At 42.6% G+C, this 22,504-nt stretch overlaps 1 protein-coding gene across 18 annotated transcripts in view; it reads right to left on the bottom strand.

Annotated features, from left to right (window-relative positions):
- The window catches only part of LOC130163608 (pleckstrin homology domain-containing family A member 5-like), a 218,434-nt gene that overhangs the window by 113,001 nt on the left and 82,929 nt on the right, over positions 1–22,504 (bottom strand). The window contains exon 1 of one of the 18 annotated variants that reach the window (XM_056367916.1): positions 976–1,095. The exons of 16 other annotated variants lie outside the window; for them this stretch is intronic. The gene's annotated coding sequence lies outside the window, so the exon portion shown is untranslated. Of the gene's footprint in view, positions 1–975; positions 1,096–22,504 lie in introns of those variants that run through there. One more of the 18 variants, XM_056367918.1, reaches the window with a different exon arrangement.

The raw sequence follows: 22,504 nt of genomic DNA, 5'->3' as shown, positions 1-22,504 counted from the left end.
CCTTAACCTGCAGCTCTTTGCCAGCTGCAGCAGCTGTTTCCAGTTCAAAAAGCAGAGACCAGCTGGTGAACATAGTCGAGCATTTAGCAGCTAAAGAGCCAGAGATTTCCCTCGGCAGCTGGTGGAGACCAAAAACAGAGCTAAAAGAGAAGGAACACCTGACTTAAACTGTATTCACAACTTGTTTTTTCCACACCCAGAGGCCAAAAAAAAAAGAAAAGAAAGAAAAATCAGTTTTCACAGCTGTAATAATGCAATAGTCATTTAACAAATCACTTCAGTACTTCTGCCAAAGACAGTGCCTGAACAACTTTCTCTTACAAGCAAGCTGGGTGGTGTCAGCGACAGTTTCTATCTCCAGTGAATGCAGATTAAAATCACTCCTGTGCTCTCGCCTGCTCTGACAGTAACTGTGAAGCACAATGCGGATATGTCAGTGTCATGATGAAAGCGAAGGGATGTAGTCTGTCAGGGACAATCCAGTCCCTGGAAACCTTTTCATGAAATCTCTCCATCCTTGGAACCACTCCACCATGGAAGCATTGAAGAAATTTCCTTCACCAGCTCAGTTTTATGTTGCAACTGACTTTGTATGGTACAACCTGTTTCCTCTGAAAAGATTTTCTTGTGACATAATGCTACTTTCGAGGGCCTTAATCACTTGCGACACATTTTTGAATGAATTCAACAACAACAAAAAAAAAAAGACCCTTAACATGCTGCACATTAATACACACACACACAACCGAGGCAAAAAATATCATCAAGATGTGAGTCACATCAGGAAAAAGCCTCAGACAGCAGATAGACTGATGAAAGCCTGAGATAGCTCCAGTACCAGCCTGCGGTCCAGGGCACACCGTGTCCTGCAGCTTCCACAGGAGCAGCAGAGGAAAGCAGCTGTCGTACTGTGGACGAATATCAAACAGTGAACTAAACAAGACCACATTAAGTCAGGACACGTCTGGAGCTTACCGTGACCACGGGGTGCGCTGGGAACGTCGGACGGAGAGGGGAACAGAGATGTTTACACCTGCTGAAGATGTCTGTCTCTACTGCCCTATGGTTGTGTTTAACCAAGAAGCGGACGGCTGCTATTGGCCCGCTCTGCTCGTAGCTCTCTCCCTCTCTTTCTGTCACACACGCACTCACACACACACTTGACATTGAAAGCAGCAGCAGAGCGTTGCCAAACTGGGTCAGTTTGTAGCCAGTTTCTGGATGAGGCGGAGGGTTGCTTAAAGTCAGGAGCTGATGACAGTTTGAAAAAAAAAAAAAAAAACAGAATAATGCAGGCAGGATGCTTCTGCTGCTACAGCTACAGCTGCAGCTGCAGGCGTCACTGAGGCTGCCGCTCTCCTGCTGTTAGCCTGCACTCGCTTGTGGTGCGCCAGCCAAGATGCCAGCGTGGTGGCAGAGTACGGCATAATAATTAAGGAGCAGAGACACTGATAGAAGGAGTTTATACAGGAAGAGGATAAAGAGGCTGCGCATAAATTCACCTGTGTTCAAACCTCTAAAAGCCACGCAACTGCTACTACGACAGCCAGAGCTGGAGGCACGAACATTCACTAGGACTCGAGGATGAACTGAGTAGATTTTGGTGACCAAAGGTCAAAGGTCAAAGGTCAAGGTCACGGTGACATCACAAATGGTTCGTATTTTATATGATTCTGGATAAACAGAGATGTAACCTGAAACCAGTCTGAGAGGCAGAGGCAGACAACCGCCAGGTGGTAATTCTAGTTTGTTAGTGAAACACATATTATTTGGTGCAACGTTCAACACTGGACCTGTTGCATGCAGGTTTCAGAGGGAGGGAAGATGGAGTGACACTTGTGTTAGATGTGCTCAGGAAGTACTGCATTTTTATTTTGTTTTGCAGTGGTCACACCACAAAGTGAAATTTGCTGGGCGGGGGGGGGCAGGACTCTACACGGAACAATTTCAGGGCAACATTTCACAGTTTTAAATCCTGTTGTGTCCAGGCCTTTACAGTGAGCTTTTTATGAGCTTATAATTACGTTTAAACAGGCCACAGTCCAAGGCTGCCGACTGCGGCGCCATAATGATGGCAGCTGCCACATCACAGGCTAATGCAGGACGGTTCATTTCCCACTACAGTTTTATTTGGCTGCTGCACTCTTCACGAGTTATTCTGTAAAATCCATGAATCAGTTGAAAGGTTACAGAGCTGTGCTCAACAGGAAAATCGTGTATGCCGGTTGTTGAAAGGTGAAGGTTAGCACCACCCAATCAGCAGAGGAGAGTGAGTGAAATGTGTTTTTTTACATTTTTTTATCTAAGGTTCCATTTGCACTAAAATCCAGTTGAGGTTAATACATTTTTCGTCACACTGATCCACGCCCATGGTTCTGCACCGGTCAGGTCACATGTCTGACTGCAGCCATGTTGGGTTTTCCCAGGTTACATGCTGAAACTCTGTCAACACCAGAAGAAGATGCACTTCTGCACTTCAGCAGTTTGGTTACACAAGGTATCAGTTTGCAACAAACACGACTCTGGAGTCGCATTTAAGAAATACGAGGGAGAAACAGAGTGTTGAACTGATCAGGGATCAGATAAATATGTGTATGATCCTACGAGTCCCCCAACTTAAACAACCATAAACTGTAGGTCGCTTGTCCCCACCTTTGGACACGACCCCTAGAGCCTATTATAGCAGCAGATGACTGGACCTTTGTCGCCACGGTAACAATAATAAACACACGGTTAAGGCTGTGGAAAGGTTTATGGTTTGGATAGGTTTAGAAAAATTGTGCAATATACGAGTGCAATAGTAGATAAATGTATAATAAATGCCTAAAATGAGATTTTGTAATATCATTACTGAGTCGAAGCCCTGGCTGTTACGCTACGTTAACCAAATTTTTAGTCATGCACGATCTCGCAAGAATATGAAACGGGAAGTGGAGAGTCAACAGATTTGAACAACATTCAAACCATATTTCTACGTTGTATTATCGCAAAGATATCAACAGAAACATCCGCCCACCTCACAGGGTTAAAGTCAGATGACTCTCCACATGAAGTGTCTGAGAGATAAACACACTCAAAGCCATTCTCAGTGAAAAGGTTCTTTTCAGAGCATTTTTATGTTCCTGCTGTTGCCAACAAAGTTACACTTCACAATAAAATCCAACATGGCGTGAGGTCATTTGACTGTTTTTTCTCCCATTAATCGTAGTGAAACAAACACGGGAACATCCAACGTCTGTGCTGCCATACACTGGTAATCAGCTCTATGCGCCCTCGCTCTGTGACACTGTGTGATTTGCTCATGTTATGTGAACCACGCACTAATTATCTGGTTAGAGGCGGGAAAGGTGACATCACTGAGGAACGCATTAGCTATTCGCTTTCTTCCTGCATCGTGGGGTAATAGATATACAGCAAATGAGAACTTGTTTGATTGAAATGGACTGCACGATGAACGGTTTGTATGTAGAACTGCATGTGATGTCTCAACAGATATGACATATATGGAGTGTGTGGATAGAGGGGGGATGAGTGAAAGAGAAGGAGACGTGTTATCTGTGCATCTTCATCCACAGAGAGAAAAAGATAGAAAGAGAGCCAGGGCGCTGTGCTGTGCCTGCCACAAGCGCTCCTCTACTTCAGGCTGCTGTTGTCATGGTTACCCGTCTCCACACATGCTATAGCACACATGGGCAGACCCGCGTGTGCTAACACACACACACACACACATATACAGACGCACACACACGCACAATGTTTGCATACCAAACAGTGAAAAGAAGCTGTAAAGAGAAACAGAGATGGAGAGATAAATAATGAAAAAAAAAGTGGTTTGTGCTCCAGTGATGGAGAGAGTGGGAAGAAAAGACAAACTGCCAGGGCGAATCCACCCGCTCATCCATCTCCTCATTCGTCCATCAAGCCCTCCACCCATCCTCCAATCCTCCCATCAGCCCCTGACTCCATCAAACCTGAGACAATCCCAAAACATCAAACAAGGACACACACAAGAAACTCTCTCTCAATCACTCACTCACACACACACACACACACACACACACACACACACACACACACACACATACACACAGTCACATCCAGGAAAGTGCACACAGCTCTGGTTTATTTAAATAAGCGATGGGGAACCTTGAGATGTGACAGCAGAGATGCAGCATGACATTCAGAAGGCTTAGACCAACAGTCAGAGATGGATTATGTCACAGAGGATGGGGGTGGGGGGTGGGTGGGTGGGGGGGGGGAGGTGAGTGGTTGGGGGCAACTACAGTTCATGACTAATGCAATAAATTAACTGGGAAGAATATCCCTTTAGTTACAGGCTGAGGCCACAAGCTTCAAACACACGCACACGCACACACACACACACACGCACACACACACACACACACAGACACACACACACACACACACACACACACACACACAGGGCAGCGACCGCAGCGTACTAACTCACTCATACACAAATGAGACTTGACTTTACAAAGCAAAATAAAAACAGCAGCTCTACCACAAACAATGCCACGGTTTCACTCCCAGCATGCATCAGGTCTGACACACTCATTATTGAAAAAAAAAAAAAAAACTGCTCCTGTTACAAATTAAAACAAAACAGGAAACAGGCAGGTGCATTCAAAATAAATGTCTTACCTGATGAGGATGGCGGAGTCGTACAGCAGAGGGACATGGGGAAAAAAAAAGGAGAAAGAGAGTCTGTTAGTGGTTGTGTTCGGCCTGTAATACTGAACACAACAAACACACAGTATGCAAATGGAAGAAATATGGACGTTACTTCAGACGCCCCCCCCCCCCACATTGAGCATCAGTTTGAACCTCTTCTCTCTCAGAAACACAAGCTTTGAACCGTGCTGGAGACCCCACAGTTTGAGGACATTCGAGAGTCACGTAGCTTCAGCTAAGAGTCGGCAGATACACAGCAGAATAAAAAGCATTTGTTCTAACTTTAAAACAACCTTAAGGATAGGTTTGTTTGTTTTTTTCTTCTCATGGCCACCGTAATCACTCACATGTCCCTTTAAAGATCGGTCACATGAAACAATCCCCTCTTAACGTGACTACGCTTCACCGCGGGCAGAATCCACAGTCCTTGATCTGTGTGACAGTGTATCTGAGCTGAAGCTGAAGCTGAAGCTGGGGGGTGGGGGGTGGGGGGTGGGTGGGTGGGGGGGGGGAGGTGGGTGGGTTGGGGGCAACTACAGTTCATGACTAATGCAATAAATTAACTGGGAAGAATATCCCTTTAGTTACAGGCTGAGGCCACAAGCTTCAAACACACGCACACGCACACACACACACACACGCACACACACACACACACACACACACACACACACACACACACACACACACACAGGGCAGCGACCGCAGCGTACTAACTCACTCATACACAAATGAGACTTGACTTTACAAAGCAAAATAAAAACAGCAGCTCTACCACAAACAATGCCACGGTTTCACTCCCAGCATGCATCAGGTCTGACACACATTATTGAAAAAAAAAAAAAAAACTGCTCCTGTTACAAATTAAAACAAAACAGGAAACAGGCAGGTGCATTCAAAATAAATGTCTTACCTGATGAGGATGGCGGAGTCGTACAGCAGAGGGACATGAGGAAAAAAAAAAGGAGAAAGAGAGTCTGTTAGTGGTTGTGTTCGGCCTGTAATACTGAACACAACAAACACACAGTATGCAAATGGAAGAAATATGGACGTTACTTCAGACGCCCCCCCCCCCCACATTGAGCATCAGTTTGAACCTCTTCTCTCTCAGAAACACAAGCTTTGAACCGTGCTGGAGACCCCACAGTTTGAGGACATTCGAGAGTCACGTAGCTTCAGCTAAGAGTCGGCAGATACACAGCAGAATAAAAAGCATTTGTTCTAACTTTAAAACAACCTTAAGGATAGGTTTGTTTGTTTTTTTCTTCTCATGGCCACCGTAATCACTCACATGTCCCTTTAAAGATCGGTCACATGAAACAATCCCCTCTTAACGTGACTACGCTTCACCGCGGGCAGAATCCACAGTCCTTGATCTGTGTGACAGTGTATCTGAGCTGAAGCTGAAGCTGAAGCTGGGGGGTGGGGGGTGGGGGGTGGGTGGGTGGGGGGGGGGAGGTGGGTGGGTTGGGGGCAACTACAGTTCATGACTAATGCAATAAATTAACTGGGAAGAATATCCCTTTAGTTACAGGCTGAGGCCACAAGCTTCAAACACACGCACACGCACACACACACACACACGCACACACACACACACACACACACACACACACACACACACACACACACACACAGGGCAGCGACCGCAGCGTACTAACTCACTCATACACAAATGAGACTTGACTTTACAAAGCAAAATAAAAACAGCAGCTCTACCACAAACAATGCCACGGTTTCACTCCCAGCATGCATCAGGTCTGACACACTCATTATTGAAAAAAAAAAAAAAAACTGCTCCTGTTACAAATTAAAACAAAACAGGAAACAGGCAGGTGCATTCAAAATAAATGTCTTACCTGATGAGGATGGCGGAGTCGTACAGCAGAGGGACATGGGGAAAAAAAAAAGGAGAAAGAGAGTCTGTTAGTGGTTGTGTTCGGCCTGTAATACTGAACACAACAAACACACAGTATGCAAATGGAAGAAATATGGACGTTACTTCAGACGCCCCCCCCCCCCACATTGAGCATCAGTTTGAACCTCTTCTCTCTCAGAAACACAAGCTTTGAACCGTGCTGGAGACCCCACAGTTTGAGGACATTCGAGAGTCACGTAGCTTCAGCTAAGAGTCGGCAGATACACAGCAGAATAAAAAGCATTTGTTCTAACTTTAAAACAACCTTAAGGATAGGTTTGTTTGTTTTTTTCTTCTCATGGCCACCGTAATCACTCACATGTCCCTTTAAAGATCGGTCACATGAAACAATCCCCTCTTAACGTGACTACGCTTCACCGCGGGCAGAATCCACAGTCCTTGATCTGTGTGACAGTGTATCTGAGCTGAAGCTGAAGCTGAAGCTGGGGGGTGGGGGGGGGGGGTCAGGCTGTTTACTGAGAAGCAATGAAATTGTAATGAATGAAAGAGTTGTGCTTATCTTATGTTTGTTATGACATCCTTTAAAAGATGATCCACAACTCTATGTTTCTTTGCTTTCCTTAGCTTCCTGTGAACACCTCGCCTCTGAAGCCTCGATTTCAACCACAATCCACCATCAATAACTCAGTCAGTGAACATGAGGACATGCAACTGCTGCACTAACACTGTTGAAACTATTTTGTCCACATTTACTGCCTTTACTGGACAGTTTTGATAGTGAAGATGCAGACAGGAAACAATGGAAGCCAAAGAGGGGTGTAACCTGCAACGAAGGCCCCAGGTCAGACTCTAACTCGCCGCTGTTGTGTGGTAAACAATGTGACAGTTCACTGTAATCATCCAGCACTCCTCCGCTTTTTCCTCTGTGACGTTGCGCCATGAGATGAAGTAACAAACACAAAGTACAGCCTGAGGAACGACCTCTCCCTCTGACAGGTGACTGAAGGTAGGATTTATTGCAGGCGCAGGTGTGTGTCTTACTGTGTTCACACCCTGGATCTTTAATGACAGCTGATCCCAAACTAAGCTTAACCCCCCCACCCCCCACCCCCCCACCTTCTACCAAGCAACTGCAGCGTGACAGCTCAGTTATTCCTGCACATCTGACTGTCCTGCACCACTGTGGCTTGACTACACCCTCTACGATTTAAGAGCGACACTTAAATCTCTACAAATGATTCATCAAAAATACAAAAAGCACACAGTCACACCGAAGCTGAGATGAACTTGTGCGTGAAAAGAAGGCTGAGTATCCCACAGAGAAATGCTTCTGCTGTCAAACAGCTTAGTATTCAGCTGCTATCTGTTCCTGCGATGATCCGGGGCTGATGTGGGTTCAGATTCATCTTTTTCAGGCCTACTTACAGAGACTGAACGTCTGAGTGCTACCCTGGCGTCAGTGAGGAAGAGGAGACAACATGTCTGAGCTGTCTGCATTTACACAATGAGACTAATTCCAGCGCCGACACACCCACACCGCTCCCAGCAGTCAACGTGACGTGACGCCTAGATTTTCTGTCGGAGTGATATTTTATCAGTTAAAGAAGGTTCAAATTCACAGAAAGACACCATTTAAATGTAGTAACTCTCCCGTGTAAGTATGTACTCACTTTAACTTTTCAAAAACCTGTATTTTATTGTCATTTTTCTATAATTTAAAGTATTTAAATATCACGTGGTGCCACCGTCTGGACTTGACTGCAGTTTTGAAAACTTCTTTGAAATTATTCTGAGGTATATTCAAATTTATTTTCTGCCCTACTCTGTATAATTTACAAAGTGTTTTGTAATCCTGTAAAGAAAAAATTTCAAAGCATTTATATTTTTATTTCATCATCATATCATAAAATACAGATTTTGTCCAGTGATTGTCCATTTTATGTAACATGATGTGGTGCGACCACCCAGAAACCACCATTTTGGGGCTTTTATGTTGAAATCCACTCAAAGGCAGGAAGATGCATTATATACCAGCTTAAGCAAAGAGCCATGGAAGCAACAAGCAGGTTTATAACTAACTCTCAAATTTGGAAAAAAACCCTAACTTTTGAACAGTTGGTATGTAGTTTCCATATTTGGATATCATGTGGAATGATTCAAAACAAAACAAAAAATACAAATATTAAGTTATTCTACCATTATATACCTTGATGATAAATTGCATAGTGACCTTCTCTGGAAAGATATCATGTGGTGCGACCACAGACCGTTTTCCATGATAGATATGGCGCTTGTTTGAGGAAAGGTTGATGGATCTCTGATAAAGGTTTAGTCATTTTCCAGCTGAAGCCAAACAGCTCGTCACAACCATCATTAAGTCCAGTTACTGAAAGCTCAGTGCTCACAAATCACACTTTCACACTTGTGTGCCAAACCTTGTTGTGATGATTTAACTGGACGAAGAGAGTAGTGAGTGAAGGGAGAGTCTACATTTACTTGGCAGTTAAAGCCCCTCTGACTCTCTCAACAGGACAGACAATGAGAACCAGTGGAGCTTTGCCCCCCTCTTGTGGCCACAAACTAACATGACCACCACCCATTTATCCAGCACCACAACAATCATCCAGTCCAATCATTCAGTTTCAATGCACATCTCAAATAGCGCTGAAATTGCCCTCACAGAGGACAATTTCTGACCCCGGATTCTGTCATCCCTGCAGGGGAGGAGGGTGAAACCATTCTGTAATGATGTTTAAATGAATAAAACAGGCTAAAAATGAAACGTATAAATCACTTATTCCACCATGGGAGCGCGTGGAAATCCCCTCAGGGTCCTCCCTTACAGTCTCTGGACTCTGGTTTGGGAAAAGCACTAATTCAGGCATTCACTCATTAAACTCAATAACTGTTTAAATATAATTTCAGAAGCACTTTGAAAACAGCTTGAGGTGAAGTGCTTTAGAAAACATGAGGGCTGCAACAGCGCTTACGTGCTGACGGCGAACGAAGACACGAGGGAGCAGAGCTGAGGATGAGGAGTAACAGAGCGGAAAAGAGTGTGTCAGGAAGGACAGTGAATAAAAATAGGTTTGAAGAGAAGTGCGTGACGTGTCAGCGGTCAGTCCTACATCAGAGCGAGGACTGAAGGTTATCTTAGCTATAAATTTAGATTTTTATTTTCTAGTGTTATCGGCCACTCAAAGCGCTTTCCATTACAAGCCATATTGACCCTTTCTACCATAAACACACCGATGATGCATTTAGGGCAATTTGGGGTTCAGGATCTACCCCAAAGACACCTCAACATGCACACTGGGGGAGCTGGGAATTGAACCACCAACCTTTTGATTAGTGACGACCCGCTCAACCTCCTAAAGCCACAGTCACACCGAAAGCCGGGACAAAAAGTCAGGATATCACAACGGTACCACTTTACAATCAGCCTACCCTTATAAAGGATTCATAAACAGGTTTTTAATTCAGTTGTTATGCTTTATAAATCATAAATAAACATTTATAAACAATTTATAACACAGTTTTTATACGTTGATTCAGGCTCACTATTTGGCAAGATCAATTTAATGCTTACTACTCATTAATCTTACTAATGAGTTACTACCATTTATAACTGGTAAAACCCATCATCATTTATTAATGAGTTACTAGTATTTATAACTGGTAAAATGGAGCCTTATTGTAACTCATTAATAAATGATGATGTGTTTTACTCTTCACAGTAAGGCTCCCTTTAACCAGTTACAAATACTAGCAACTCATTAATAAATGTCAAGGTAAACAATATTACCAAGGCCTTAATAGTATGAATCTGGTAATTTGATATGATAATTTGATCTGCCAAATGAAACTTTTTGACTATTAAGATGCTGACGGTGGTTAATTGCTAGTAACTTAACAAAGATCTGATGAAGCAGCAGGTACAAATGCTGGATGATGGTAACTAGGCTCAAGAGTACAGATAAATGTGGGCTCACTATTTGGCAAGCAATTGGTCAGGCTGCTTCACTTGTCATCTATTTTTTTCTTTTACATTTTGAGGCTCTGTGGGAGTGCAGCGCTAAATTGGTGCTGTACCCCTTTAATGACTGAGGTGCTCTAACACCTGAGCCACACTGCATTATTTTTGGTAAATAAATCAAGAGATCATGCACACAGAGACAAGAGAGAATAAAAGACATCCTCATAAGGAGATGAATAAAACATTTTATTCTTAATATCATTCATTTAAAAACCATGGTTCACGTCTCAGAGTACAACAAAGAGACAAAAAGAACATACACACCTATAATTAACAGCTTTAGAGGTCCTTCATAGCTGCCCTTGCCCCACCTGCTACCAGTCTTTATGCTAAGCTAGGCTAAGCCCCATGATTTTTTTTACGCAAGCTCAAACTCTGGTGGAGGATTGTGTAAAGTGATTGCCATGTTTCTACCTTCTACAAGCCGATCATCGTGACCTAAGATGAAATAGTTGCAACGTGAAGCGCTTTGGCCTCTTCAAATGCATTAATCTGTTTCTAGACTTCCTGGATCATATTCCACTGTCTCACTGTAGAACCCTGTAATTTTGAATGCAGGGCTGTTTTCAGTCTGAATCCTCACCATGTCCTGCCTCAAGCTCTGTTCTTCACACACAGACTGTTGATCTTCTCATCTAACTATTGGAAAGAAAGTGAGAAAGTATATTTCATCAATTCCTTCGAGAAGAAGAAAACACTGGTTTATGATATTACTGAACGAGGCTGCATGTCTGAGTGAGAAATTGGAAATGAAGTTGATATTATGACTCATCGCACTTATTCATGTAATCTCCAGCATCAGGCAATGCTAATGAACGAGTCCAATCTACAAGTCTGATTTGAAACAAGGATAGACGATGATTAACGACTGTGATATTAAGGTCAAATAAATGTGAGGTTTAGAATAATAAAAGTCACGCAGAGCTGGTGATAAGACAGACAGTGTACAGCCACGGTTCACTGCTGATCCCTGGAGCTAGGCACCTCCTGAAGGCTCTCACTAACTCACAGGTGCTGCAGGGTTGAGACCCAGCTCTCTCTCCTGAGTTCCACCCACACCCACCCCCAACATCCAGACACAACGGCCAGCGACAACAGGCAGTGACCCATGGAAACATTCAAACACACATACAGCTCAACCAGCATGGGACAGACAGTGTGGGAGAAAAGTTTGGGCAACTTCCATCAAAACCCTGGCGTACTGCGCCCCCCACCCCTGTTGTTCCCTGACCCCTAAGTTAAAGCTGTCATATTCCTGAGCTTTACCACAAGGCTGTCAGTGCAGGTCAGTTTCAGCCTCTATGAAGTTTTTCAATGGGAGGGGCCGGGCCAGTGACCTCATGGAGTCTTTGCTGGTTGGTGGTTGATTAAGTCAGCATGTGGTTAGCGTAGCTTAGCTAACAATAGCACAGGTTTTACTTTATGTCTGTATTCAGGCGTGATGGTACCAAACCTAGCATGCTCATTTTTGACAACGAGACTCCAGGAAATCACTGGACCAAGAATATGTTCCCCCTGTAAACCCCTGTAAAATCACAAACTGTTACTTTTCTATACATTTTCAACAAACATGATGAAACAAGTCAATTGGAAGAACTTAGAAGTGATGGAAGATGAACTTTGGACAGTCAGGCCGTTTCCTTCTGCATCCAGTCTTTATGCTAAGCTAAGCTAGGCTAAAGGCCTACTGACTCAAACTTCAAATCTAGCTTACGTTCATCTTCTCATATCCCACTCAGCAAGAAATAAATAAAATGCGACTGTGACTCAAAGTGAAAGAAGTAAAAGTCAACAAAAGTTTCCCTTCAAACCTTCAATACATTTCTGAAAAATTTGCAAAGGAAATCAGGATCAGGATAAACAGCACATGGAGCTAATTCTCCAGAACATTTCAATTTTATTAAAGCTGAAAGTTATAAATAATTGAGGGCGTGGCCACTTTGAGTGGCACGCCCACCTATTTGCCCATATTTGTATTAGCCAGGAAGCAGGTGGAGTCAGGCACTGCCAAGATGGCGATGGTGGAGCAGCTCACTGTGAGCTTCAAAACCAAAACCGCTCTTCAGAAACAAGTGGGTGACATCACAGAGGCTGCTTCCATCTGAGCTCCACTCAAACGATGGAAAACAAAGCAACATAATACCACAGTCTCCACACACAGATTTGATGTTTTCATCTCTTCAGTCACATCGTTTAGGTATATGATCATTTTGGACCAGTTTCAGCTGCACTGACATGTAACTAAATGACAGAGAGACTGAAAGAAAAAGACCTCACAGGGCATTATAGAGGAAAAGAGGATCCACCCCAACAAAGCATACACAAGGACAGATGAAATGAAAGGCAAACAGACAGATGAAAGAGTCTCTGAAAGTGTCTGAAAAGAGCAAACACCAGACAGAAAGACTGACAGAAGTGGGAGTGCACAGGATCAACATGACTGGTGGAGGGGAAGGAAGGGGGGAATGATAAGAGGAGGAGACAGAGGGTGGGATATCCCTCCTCCTCCTCCTCCTCCTCCTCCTCCTCCGAGCGTGTGATGTGTTGCAGCCGAGCGTGCAGCCTTCATTATGGGCCCGTAATTAAAAGAAGACAAGAGTGGAAAAGTGCCTAATACTCCTGGCTGTGTCCCGAGAGAGCTGCAGGATCAAAGCCTGCCCAGACACGCTGCGCGCACACACCCAGCGCCGACAGCACCCACAGCAGCCCCCCGCTCCACAAGAGCTTCCCCCGATGGCTGCGATTAGTACGAGGAGGAGGAGGAGGAGAAGCTGTAGGGAGGATGGGAGGAGAGGAGGGTGAGATAGAGGAAGAAACACAGAGAGATAACAGAGAGAGAGAGAGAGCGGTAGGGAGGATGATGTCTCACTGCTTTAATATGGAGAAATCAGAGTGATTTTTTTATTTTCTGCCAGAAGTTACGACCACCAAAATGACTTTTTGTCTTTCTGTAAAACAGAGCTGCGAGGATCCTCATGAGTTACACACATGGTAATTATTACAGTAGTTAGTGTCACATGGAAGTCAGTGATATGATGAAGAGATTTAACATGGAACAAAAGCTTCTGATCCAACCGTCCAAGCTCCATAAAAATAAAACACAGCTTTTGTGGTTTCCATTGAAAAGTTTGAAGAACCGCGCTGTTGTTGTGACTCCAGCATATGGAGGAAGTCTGACAGATTTATTACACATTTTAATAGTGAAACAAGACGCATTTAGTGCGCAATTTAAATATTTCTGGGATATTTTGCCAAAAGTGCCGAAACAACATGGAGTGTGTTTGTGTTGTAAACAGTATACAGTATATTATGTGTGAGGCTATAAATGACGGAGCTATTTTATCCTTAAGTAGTTATTTTGAACTCCACAGGAAGCTAAAAGTGGCTAACCTGTTGTCAGCAAACCCAGCAGCACTGACATTCATTTGTATACCTGTGATCATGTGATGAAAGTCCAGCATTTACTATCCTAACTGTGTCTGTGTGTTTGGTGCTGGCCAGATGTGCAGTGGGGCAACTGACAACAGCTGTCTGCTGATGACAGCTGTGAGACTGAACCAGAACAGTAAAGCTGAGGGTCCTAACACCAAAACAATGAGGCTAAAATAGGCTACAATGCTACTGATAATTCTCTGTAGATTCATCGCTACAACAGCATATGACATCCAGTGACACCTCTTTGAATTGTGCCTTATGTTTGTGAAATGTGTCGATCAGTGTCACACAACATAGACACACACAAGTAAGCTACAGAGGCCGAACATGTCTCAGTAGATAAGACATGTTTATGGACTGATTGTTTTCTACACAGCTGTATATGTTCAACCGCAATGTTTACATTTCAATAAACTAGAAGGTGAGCAAGTTCACCATAGCAACACAGACTTACATCTCAAAGTCTAACTGGATGTTCTGTGTTTTTAGTAAAATGATTTTTTTTCTTTTGTACTTTCCCTTGCTGTTTACTCTCTCTCTCTCTGTAGTGGTGTGTTTGCACGCTCTCACTTTTAGTTGAGAAGTTGAATACATTTAATCTACTTTTTCCACTTAGGTTTCATTATTCAATACATAAAAACAAAGCTATACTGATGTATATTAACATACATAGATACATGGACGAGTGAACAGATCGGTCTTATTGGTATGTTCATGGAGTTTGTTGTGACTCTGAATACACAGCACTTGCCTCCTTGATTAGATGATTTATGACTCCCCACAAACCAAAGAACCCAAAACCAGAGTTAGTTAACTGCTAAAGTACTCACAGACAGTCTGTGTCCTCTGGAGCAGAGTGCCATTTATCAGTTACTGGAGATAGATGGGCGGATGGACAAAAACAGTCATTTATACACTCAATTACACACTGTAAACACAATCTCTCGCATTAAATGTGAAGTCGCCCCTCTGTGCCGGGAGCGAACGTAGACAACCAGAAGAAGCTAATGTGTGTGTCACTGAGGTTAATGGTTAATAGTGGTGTTTACATTCTGCATTAAAAGATAATTCCAGTTTATCACCGCTTGGGTCTTATTTTCGTTGTCGTGGCCATTATTCCTGTGGTTTAGCGATAGTGCTAAAAGATGTCAGACAGGGCAGAGAACATGAGCAGTCAAGACTTAGACAAGTTGTTAAAAATAAACTAAACAAACAAATGTAGCCTGGTAATCAGACTGAACTCAACTTCATTACTATATCTGATGCTGTGTTCATGTTAGCCGTTTTCTGTAGTAACTGACGTATCAAACAAAACTCTGGTAGCAGTTAGGTGAACTGTTTGAAAAAGAAACCCCAAGCTTTGGAGGAAACCAAGTACTTGATGACATATTGTTTTTGGAGCAAAGTTATCATTGTTTAACTTTGTTAAAATCACAAAGGTTTCAGTTTCTTTTCGCAACTCTAGGGTTGGACGATTTCAGAAATGTCATATCGATATCGCAATATACAATATTATTGCAAGCGGTTGAGGGGTTTATATCACATTGTATTATATTTTATTTATCAGGTATAAGTGATGCTGCCACTAAACACTAAACATTTGAATGTAGGAAGCCTAAGTCACTCTGATCTGGGTTCTCCAGCTCAACATTCCCTCAAAGGTTCGTACCATTAAGACAGTTTAGTCTTGTTTGTGAAAGTTTGCCAAAGTTAAACTCGACCTAAAACAGTTGCACAGGTGTACTTCACCTTCAGGAGTGAATGCACTGAATGCAGCCATTTCACTGAAATGAAAAGAATTAGCCTCAAAATGATGGCGAACCCCCTTCTGATGTGTCAATGTCATCCACATCGGTGTAGGAGTGTTTCTGTCGCCTTTTCCCCGGGGAGACAAAGTGAAGGTGAGCAGTAAAATTATTACCCAAAGATGGATCACATTTACAGACCCACCTCCTGCTTCAGCTTTGATCAACTCTACTCAGTGTAGTTGTGTAGTTTCAGGTGTGTTGACTTTTAGTAAATTTATTTAGATAATCTGGATGAACTGTTGGCTTGTTTCCAACCCATCTCATCTTCTGAGTGCTCATGTTTCCTTCCCCGTTGAACTACATTGTCTCAGAAATAACTTCGCTGCTGGCGTTTATCATAATACCCAACAGCCAAAGCTGCGCAAATAAGACCCAACTTGTAATAAATCTGAATAATCCTCTAAAATAAATTATATTCATATTAAAGAATCCAAGTATTCTGAAATCCACCTCTGTAGCGGGAACACTTTTGGTTAAAGTCATTAGTCTTAGTTTGACTGATGCACTGTCTGCGCTTTGCAGCATAACTTTGTCATCAAGACAAATTCCCACAAGTTCATTACATTTGCTGCATAAGGTGGTTCAGATTCTGACATGTACTTAGACTAAATAATAAATGGTCGGGGTTATTATTCCTGCTCAGTGTGACAAAGGCTGTAATGTTGTTCTGTAATGCAGTTTTTCCCAGAACAGCTCCTGAGGGCAGACGGAGGAGGAAGAGCAGCAAATGAGATGACTCCTTCCAATATTCCCACATCCATCAGCTGAGAGGGCAAGACACTCCATTACACATCATTTAACATTAAACATAAACCACTATTCATAAGCACAAGGAGGTTTTAAGTGTAGCATTCATTTATAGAGATGATTATTAACGTGTGCGCTTCTGGAGAGACTTTTTCTTTCTTTAACTGACTAAATTCTTCCAGGCTGTGTCCTGGATCACTTCATCCGCCTCATCTGTAGAAAAGTAAAAATTTTGTAGCCAGCAGCACTTTGGCATGGAAAAGTCTAAAATCAACATCCATGTCTAACACCATGAAAACATTAGCACAGAAAAATCTGTTTGATTTGGCAGCTGCTGTCAACTGAATATGTGCCATGTTTTTTAACCAGGCAAGACATGGCGCTGCCTATAGAGTCCTTCAGCTGCAGTTCCCCAACTGGCCACAAGATGTCGACAAAACATTGACAAAAGTGTATTTAACGAGAAAAATAACGAATTAAATCCACTTCTTCTAATAACGGTCTTGGTGGCAATTGCTGTCATTATTGTTCAGTAAGAAGATACAAAGGATGAAAGGTGAGTGTGTTGAGGAGCATGTCACATTGTTTAAGTAGGGACAAATGATGCCGGGGCCTGAGCTTCTGATTTTCTACGACAGAAACACAGCTAGCCAATACATGTATCACTCGAGGAGATTAGTATAAGTGATGCACTGATCTGATCACCCAAATAAGCATCAGGGCTGATACTGACTTTATTCAGTTGACTGGGTATAAGCCAGACCTGATCAATCTACAACTCAGTGTTTCCATAAATTATTTACTACCATTAAGTAAGAGCATTCCCCAGCCTCCTGTTACCGAAATGATCCCAGTGAGTTCCACTCAGCGAAGTTTACAGTTTCACAAACATCAAGGTTTACATATATCCGTAGCTGTGGGATCTGAATCTGTAATCTGAGAGAGAAAAAGTTGCATTGGTGCATAGTTACTAAATTGTCAATATAGAGACCACACCAGAACCTGACGTGCTATCATAGTAAGTAACTTTAGCAGTTTGTTTTTTAAAACCTTCCACTGGGGGAGGCAGCAGGCAGATGCCCCAGGGAACACACCCCCCTCCCAAAACCCCAAGTTCACTCCATGTCCAATTAATGTTTAATCATTTTAAGGTAATTTGATTAATGGCTAATTTGTCAGGGAATTTTCATCACTGAAGTACAATATCAGCCAATGAGGGTCCTGCATTATTGCATAATGTGGTTAAAATGCAGTTTGAAAGACCTTAATTGTTTTAGTATATATTTTGAACACAAGGGCAAATACATAAATAATGTTAAGTCTATAGGCTATATTGCGATACACAATATATATCTTGATATTTTGAAATCTCCTCTAAAGCGATTTAATCCTATGATGCATATTCACACCAGTGTGATGATTCTAGTCCTAGTGGTTTTTCTATTGGAACAATTTTAAATTGACACGCGAAACAGTTTGTACTTGATATCTGCAATACAGTCATTTACTACATCTCACAAGCGGCGATACATCGAGTATATTAAACATGTCACCCGCCCTTATGTTAAGTCAACCACCTCACAAAGAATAGATTATGTGAATCTTGAATATGTACAGCATTGATTTTTGGTTTGTAGGCTCCGACTCTGTCTCTGCCCATAATGCCACCAGCAGGAAGTGCAAGTTACAACAATAACTTTCCTCCTAAGGAACATAGAGCCACAGGTGGATGCAAGGGTGGAGGTAGGGATTTTGAAAGGGATGTGGAGGTCAATAGGGGCCGTACAGCAAACAGGTTAATCAGGCCATGGGTGTGTGTTTGTTGTATCCAACAATGACAGCAGCCAGCCTCAGTCCTGCTCTCCAATAGTTTTTAAACACTTTGCTCAAGGCCACCTGGACAGTTCACAGACTCTCTCTCATTCATTTCCCCACAAAGAGTTTTTCAAGTAGCTTCAGTAAATAGCTCATCTGCTGCCTGCTGGGCTTGGCAGGAGCTCCGATCCAGACCCTCAGTAATAAAACCAGGGAAAATTAAACTCTTACCACCCCTACATTACTCTTCTACCTTCTGTGTAATAATGGACAATAATATTTTAGCTTCCCTGGACTGGACCTGCCTCTTGACTAATGGCTGTGGCTGCCCACCAGCCTGCTTAGCACGGATAATAAAAATGTCTCTTCTCCTTAACGGTAAAAACTTTATCTTTTTTGTCAGTGTCACCTTTTAATTTGTGTAACAGTTTTGTAGTAGGACAGGATTCAAATTTAAGCTTTCTGCAGGCCCAAATAACAAACTGGAAAACACAGTATAAACAAGGCTCCCATGTGTTTACAAGTGAAACACCAATGAGAAGCCACGTCTGCTGGAGTGTGTGGTCCTACACTTAGTTAATAACAGCCTCAGGGCCCAGAGACATTAACATACTGTACGTCTGTGGTGTGTGTGGGACTAAATTATGTGGAATATGTGGAATGCACAAAGCAGAGAGATGGAGGGCGCAATGTAGAGAGGAGAGGAGAGGAGAAACACGGAGGAGAGGAAAAGAGAGGAGAAACAAGGAGGAGAGGAAAAGAGAGGAGAAACAAGGTGAGGAGAGAGGAAATGAGAGAGGAGAGGAGAAACAAGGAGGAGAGAGGAGAGGAGAAACAAGGAGGAGTGGAAAAGAGAGGAGAAACAAGGTGAGGAGAGAGGAAATGAGAGAGGAGAGAAGTTTCCAGCAGCAACAGTATCTCATCTTTATGCGAATTTTAATTTTCTAAAACTGCAGTCTGAGCACAAAGTCGAGGAAACTTGTTCTGAAGTTGGTAGTGGAGACCATGAGGTCAGGCCCCTTCAAACACTGTGTAAGTGTGTGTGTGTGTGTGTGTGTGTGTGTGTGTGTGTGTGTGTGTGTGTGTGAAGGCCAGAGGATTTTGCGGGCTCCAATAAATAAACGAACATTTAAAAGCTGGTTTCAGTGGCAGAGAACTATAAACTGATGTTGTCAGATCTCTGTGAGAGCTTGAATGGAGCTGAGCAACGAGGAGAGAAGGAAGGAAGGAATCAAGGAAAGAAGGAGGAAGGAGGTGTGTGTGGGATGTGGGGATGTAGGCGTGGATTTTGCAATACGAACGTCCATAATGAAACACATGTGGAGACCAGCGTCAATACATACTCATGAACACACACACACACACACACACACACACACACACACACACAGAGTGTCCCTACAGTGAAGTACAGAAAGCAAACCTCAAACTAAAATTGCTTGATTTTCCGAGGACTTTTGAGGGAAACTATTGACCCACAATGCAACACAACAGAGGAGCAGAAACTCACAGCTGGGAAAAAGGTGTAACACTATTACACAGTGGTGTGATGGCTCTGGTGAAAATCAATCCCTCAGTATACAGTTTTTTACTCACTGTTTGTGACAGCTCTGAGATTGGAGAAACATTTTTAAAGCCACAGGATGAAATGAAACATTCAGTTCCCTCCAAGATCCTAATGCCACAGTAACACGTAGAAAACACACTATTCACCCCGTGAAGATGTGTTAGCACTGTGAGTCAAAACAAAATGGCGACATCCATGCACAAAAGGAGGAGAAGTGCGGCTTTGTCTGCTGTGCTTATTCTTTTAAAGATGAACTCTTTAATGTTTCTTTGTGCAGCTAAATGTGTGAAGAGGCAACTGTTTGCTAACAAGCTCACCATATGAGTTTTATAGGCGATAATATGTCTGTGTTGTGTTTGCTGCTGTGAAAAAAACAACATGAAATAATATATAAAGAATAATACTGATCAGTGCTATCAGTTCAACATGGTTTATCTGTTGTCGTTCTAGTGTGAATCTAGTGTGACTGACCATTGTCTTTGTCATTTAAGCCACAATTCAAAATGCTTTCTAATGAAAACAGACACAATGAACTAAAATAGAATGAAAGAAGACTGTTAGATAGTAAATTGTCTTTATTTTGAACAAAGCTGTTTAGTAAATGAGCGAGCCATTCTGGATTAGTTTTACAAAGAGTTGCAAAATATTCACAAATATTCACAAAATTGCAGAAAACTAAATGTGCAAATCTTCCTTTTTAGTTTTTTCTTGACTGTTATTGCATTATTATTGTTATCATTGTTATTATTGTTTATTACTACATTGCCTGAGCTTTGGTTTTGCCTTCCATTTACATTCTAAAAATGTATGTTTGTATAAATTAATATATTAATATGTTTATTATTTTTGCTGCATAGTAAAAAAAAATCAAACTCACAAAAAGAGAATGAAAGAGAATAACTTAAAAAAAAACACAAACAAACAGCACATCATTCATGACAACAGTAGCCACAGTCACAGATAAATTAAGTGCAAGATAGTGATTCTTTAAAAAGAATAAAATAATATTAGGTGCTGGTATTGAACTAATAATGTTCATCATTTTAGCTAATTAAGAGCTTTGGTTCTGTGCTGTAGGGAAATTACTAACAGGTCCAGATCTCCCTAATAACAAACTGAATAGCTGTGATGTGGTGCCAGTGGCCCCTTCAGCACAGGAAGAGCTTTAAGCAGCATCTTCATGGTTCATCATCAGGGAAGGCTGCGACGCTCCCGGCTCAGAACAGTGCGCCGTAGCCGTGCCACGATCCTGCAACCGTCAGTAGCGGCTAACGCTGCTAACACTGTGGAGCACGACCAAACTGTTCTCCAGTCTCAACTAACCTGTACCATTTACCGTCAAGTGATTGGCTTATCGAGCGCTTATGCTTAAAGCGTTGCGTGGGAGTCCAACTGGAATTTTAACACTGCACATTAAAGCTCTGGCAGCACAGTTCAGTGCAGCAGCAGCTTCAAACACACCTACTTCCACCACACTGACACCAGGTCAATGCCCTTCATCTGGATCCACTTCATATTCACGGCAGACCGCACCAGGTTTATGAGGGAATATGTAAGTTGATGAATTTCGCCGCACGTTGACGGTAGAATAAATGTAACTGCCAAGTTATCCTAACAGGGAGGCAGCAGTGATAGCACAGTCACAGGGGATATGAATGAGTGATGGGGAGGCTTTTAAAATTAACTCATTTACTGACGGTGTGGATAAATGAGAACCTGGCTTTTTGTTCTCAAGTTTACCTCCACATCGCAGTGTTTGTTTAGATGAATTTAGTCTTTGGTGAGAGAACCAGGAGGAACCAGGACCGACAGCACAGACGGCTAAAGTACCACAGCTCAGATTAACGTCATGCAGAGACACAGACAGAATCAACATCTCTGCAGGAAAATGACTCCAATCGCTGAATATTACTAATACTGCAAATGTCTGTGATTTCCACTGGGGCCTGACTGTAATAAGGACCTGAGGTCTGACACCAGAGCATTACAGATCATTCAGTGTGCGGAGCGAGTACATGTTGGGAAAACGGAGGCTCTGACCTCCGCTGCCCTCACTGCTGTCTAGCTCTAATAATCACCTGAGAATTGACACTGTTATTATAACTTACTCTGGATAGGAACCTCAGCAATATGACCCATAATGCTCTGCAGCTTGTAAAAAATATATCTTTTAAATCACGTGTCTATCAAGTGCACAACCTCTGACTGAGATGTCGCAATGTTCAAAATATTGACACCGGAATCAAATTTAAGAGCTGTGTAATGTCTCTATAGCAGAGCATGAGTGATCCATCCAGAGGAAGCTGGGATCACCTGCATTACTTGTTATTCCCCTCTCATCTCCGTGATTTACTTTTATCACAGATTATAAACTGAGTCAGAAAACATGACTGCTGGCTCTGAAACAAGTATGTCACAAACAGATAACTGGGGGCCAAGCCAAAGACTTCATGGAACATATGTGACACATTTCTGAGCTTGATAGGGACTTTCTGAGCCCAGAAGAATATCTCCTTTGCATA

The sequence above is a fragment of the Seriola aureovittata genome, chromosome 22 (genome assembly GCF_021018895.1).
Source record: "Seriola aureovittata isolate HTS-2021-v1 ecotype China chromosome 22, ASM2101889v1, whole genome shotgun sequence".
In the NCBI taxonomy this organism is placed as follows: Eukaryota; Metazoa; Chordata; class Actinopteri; order Carangiformes; family Carangidae; genus Seriola; species Seriola aureovittata.
This window is presented reverse-complemented; position numbering and strand designations above follow the sequence as displayed.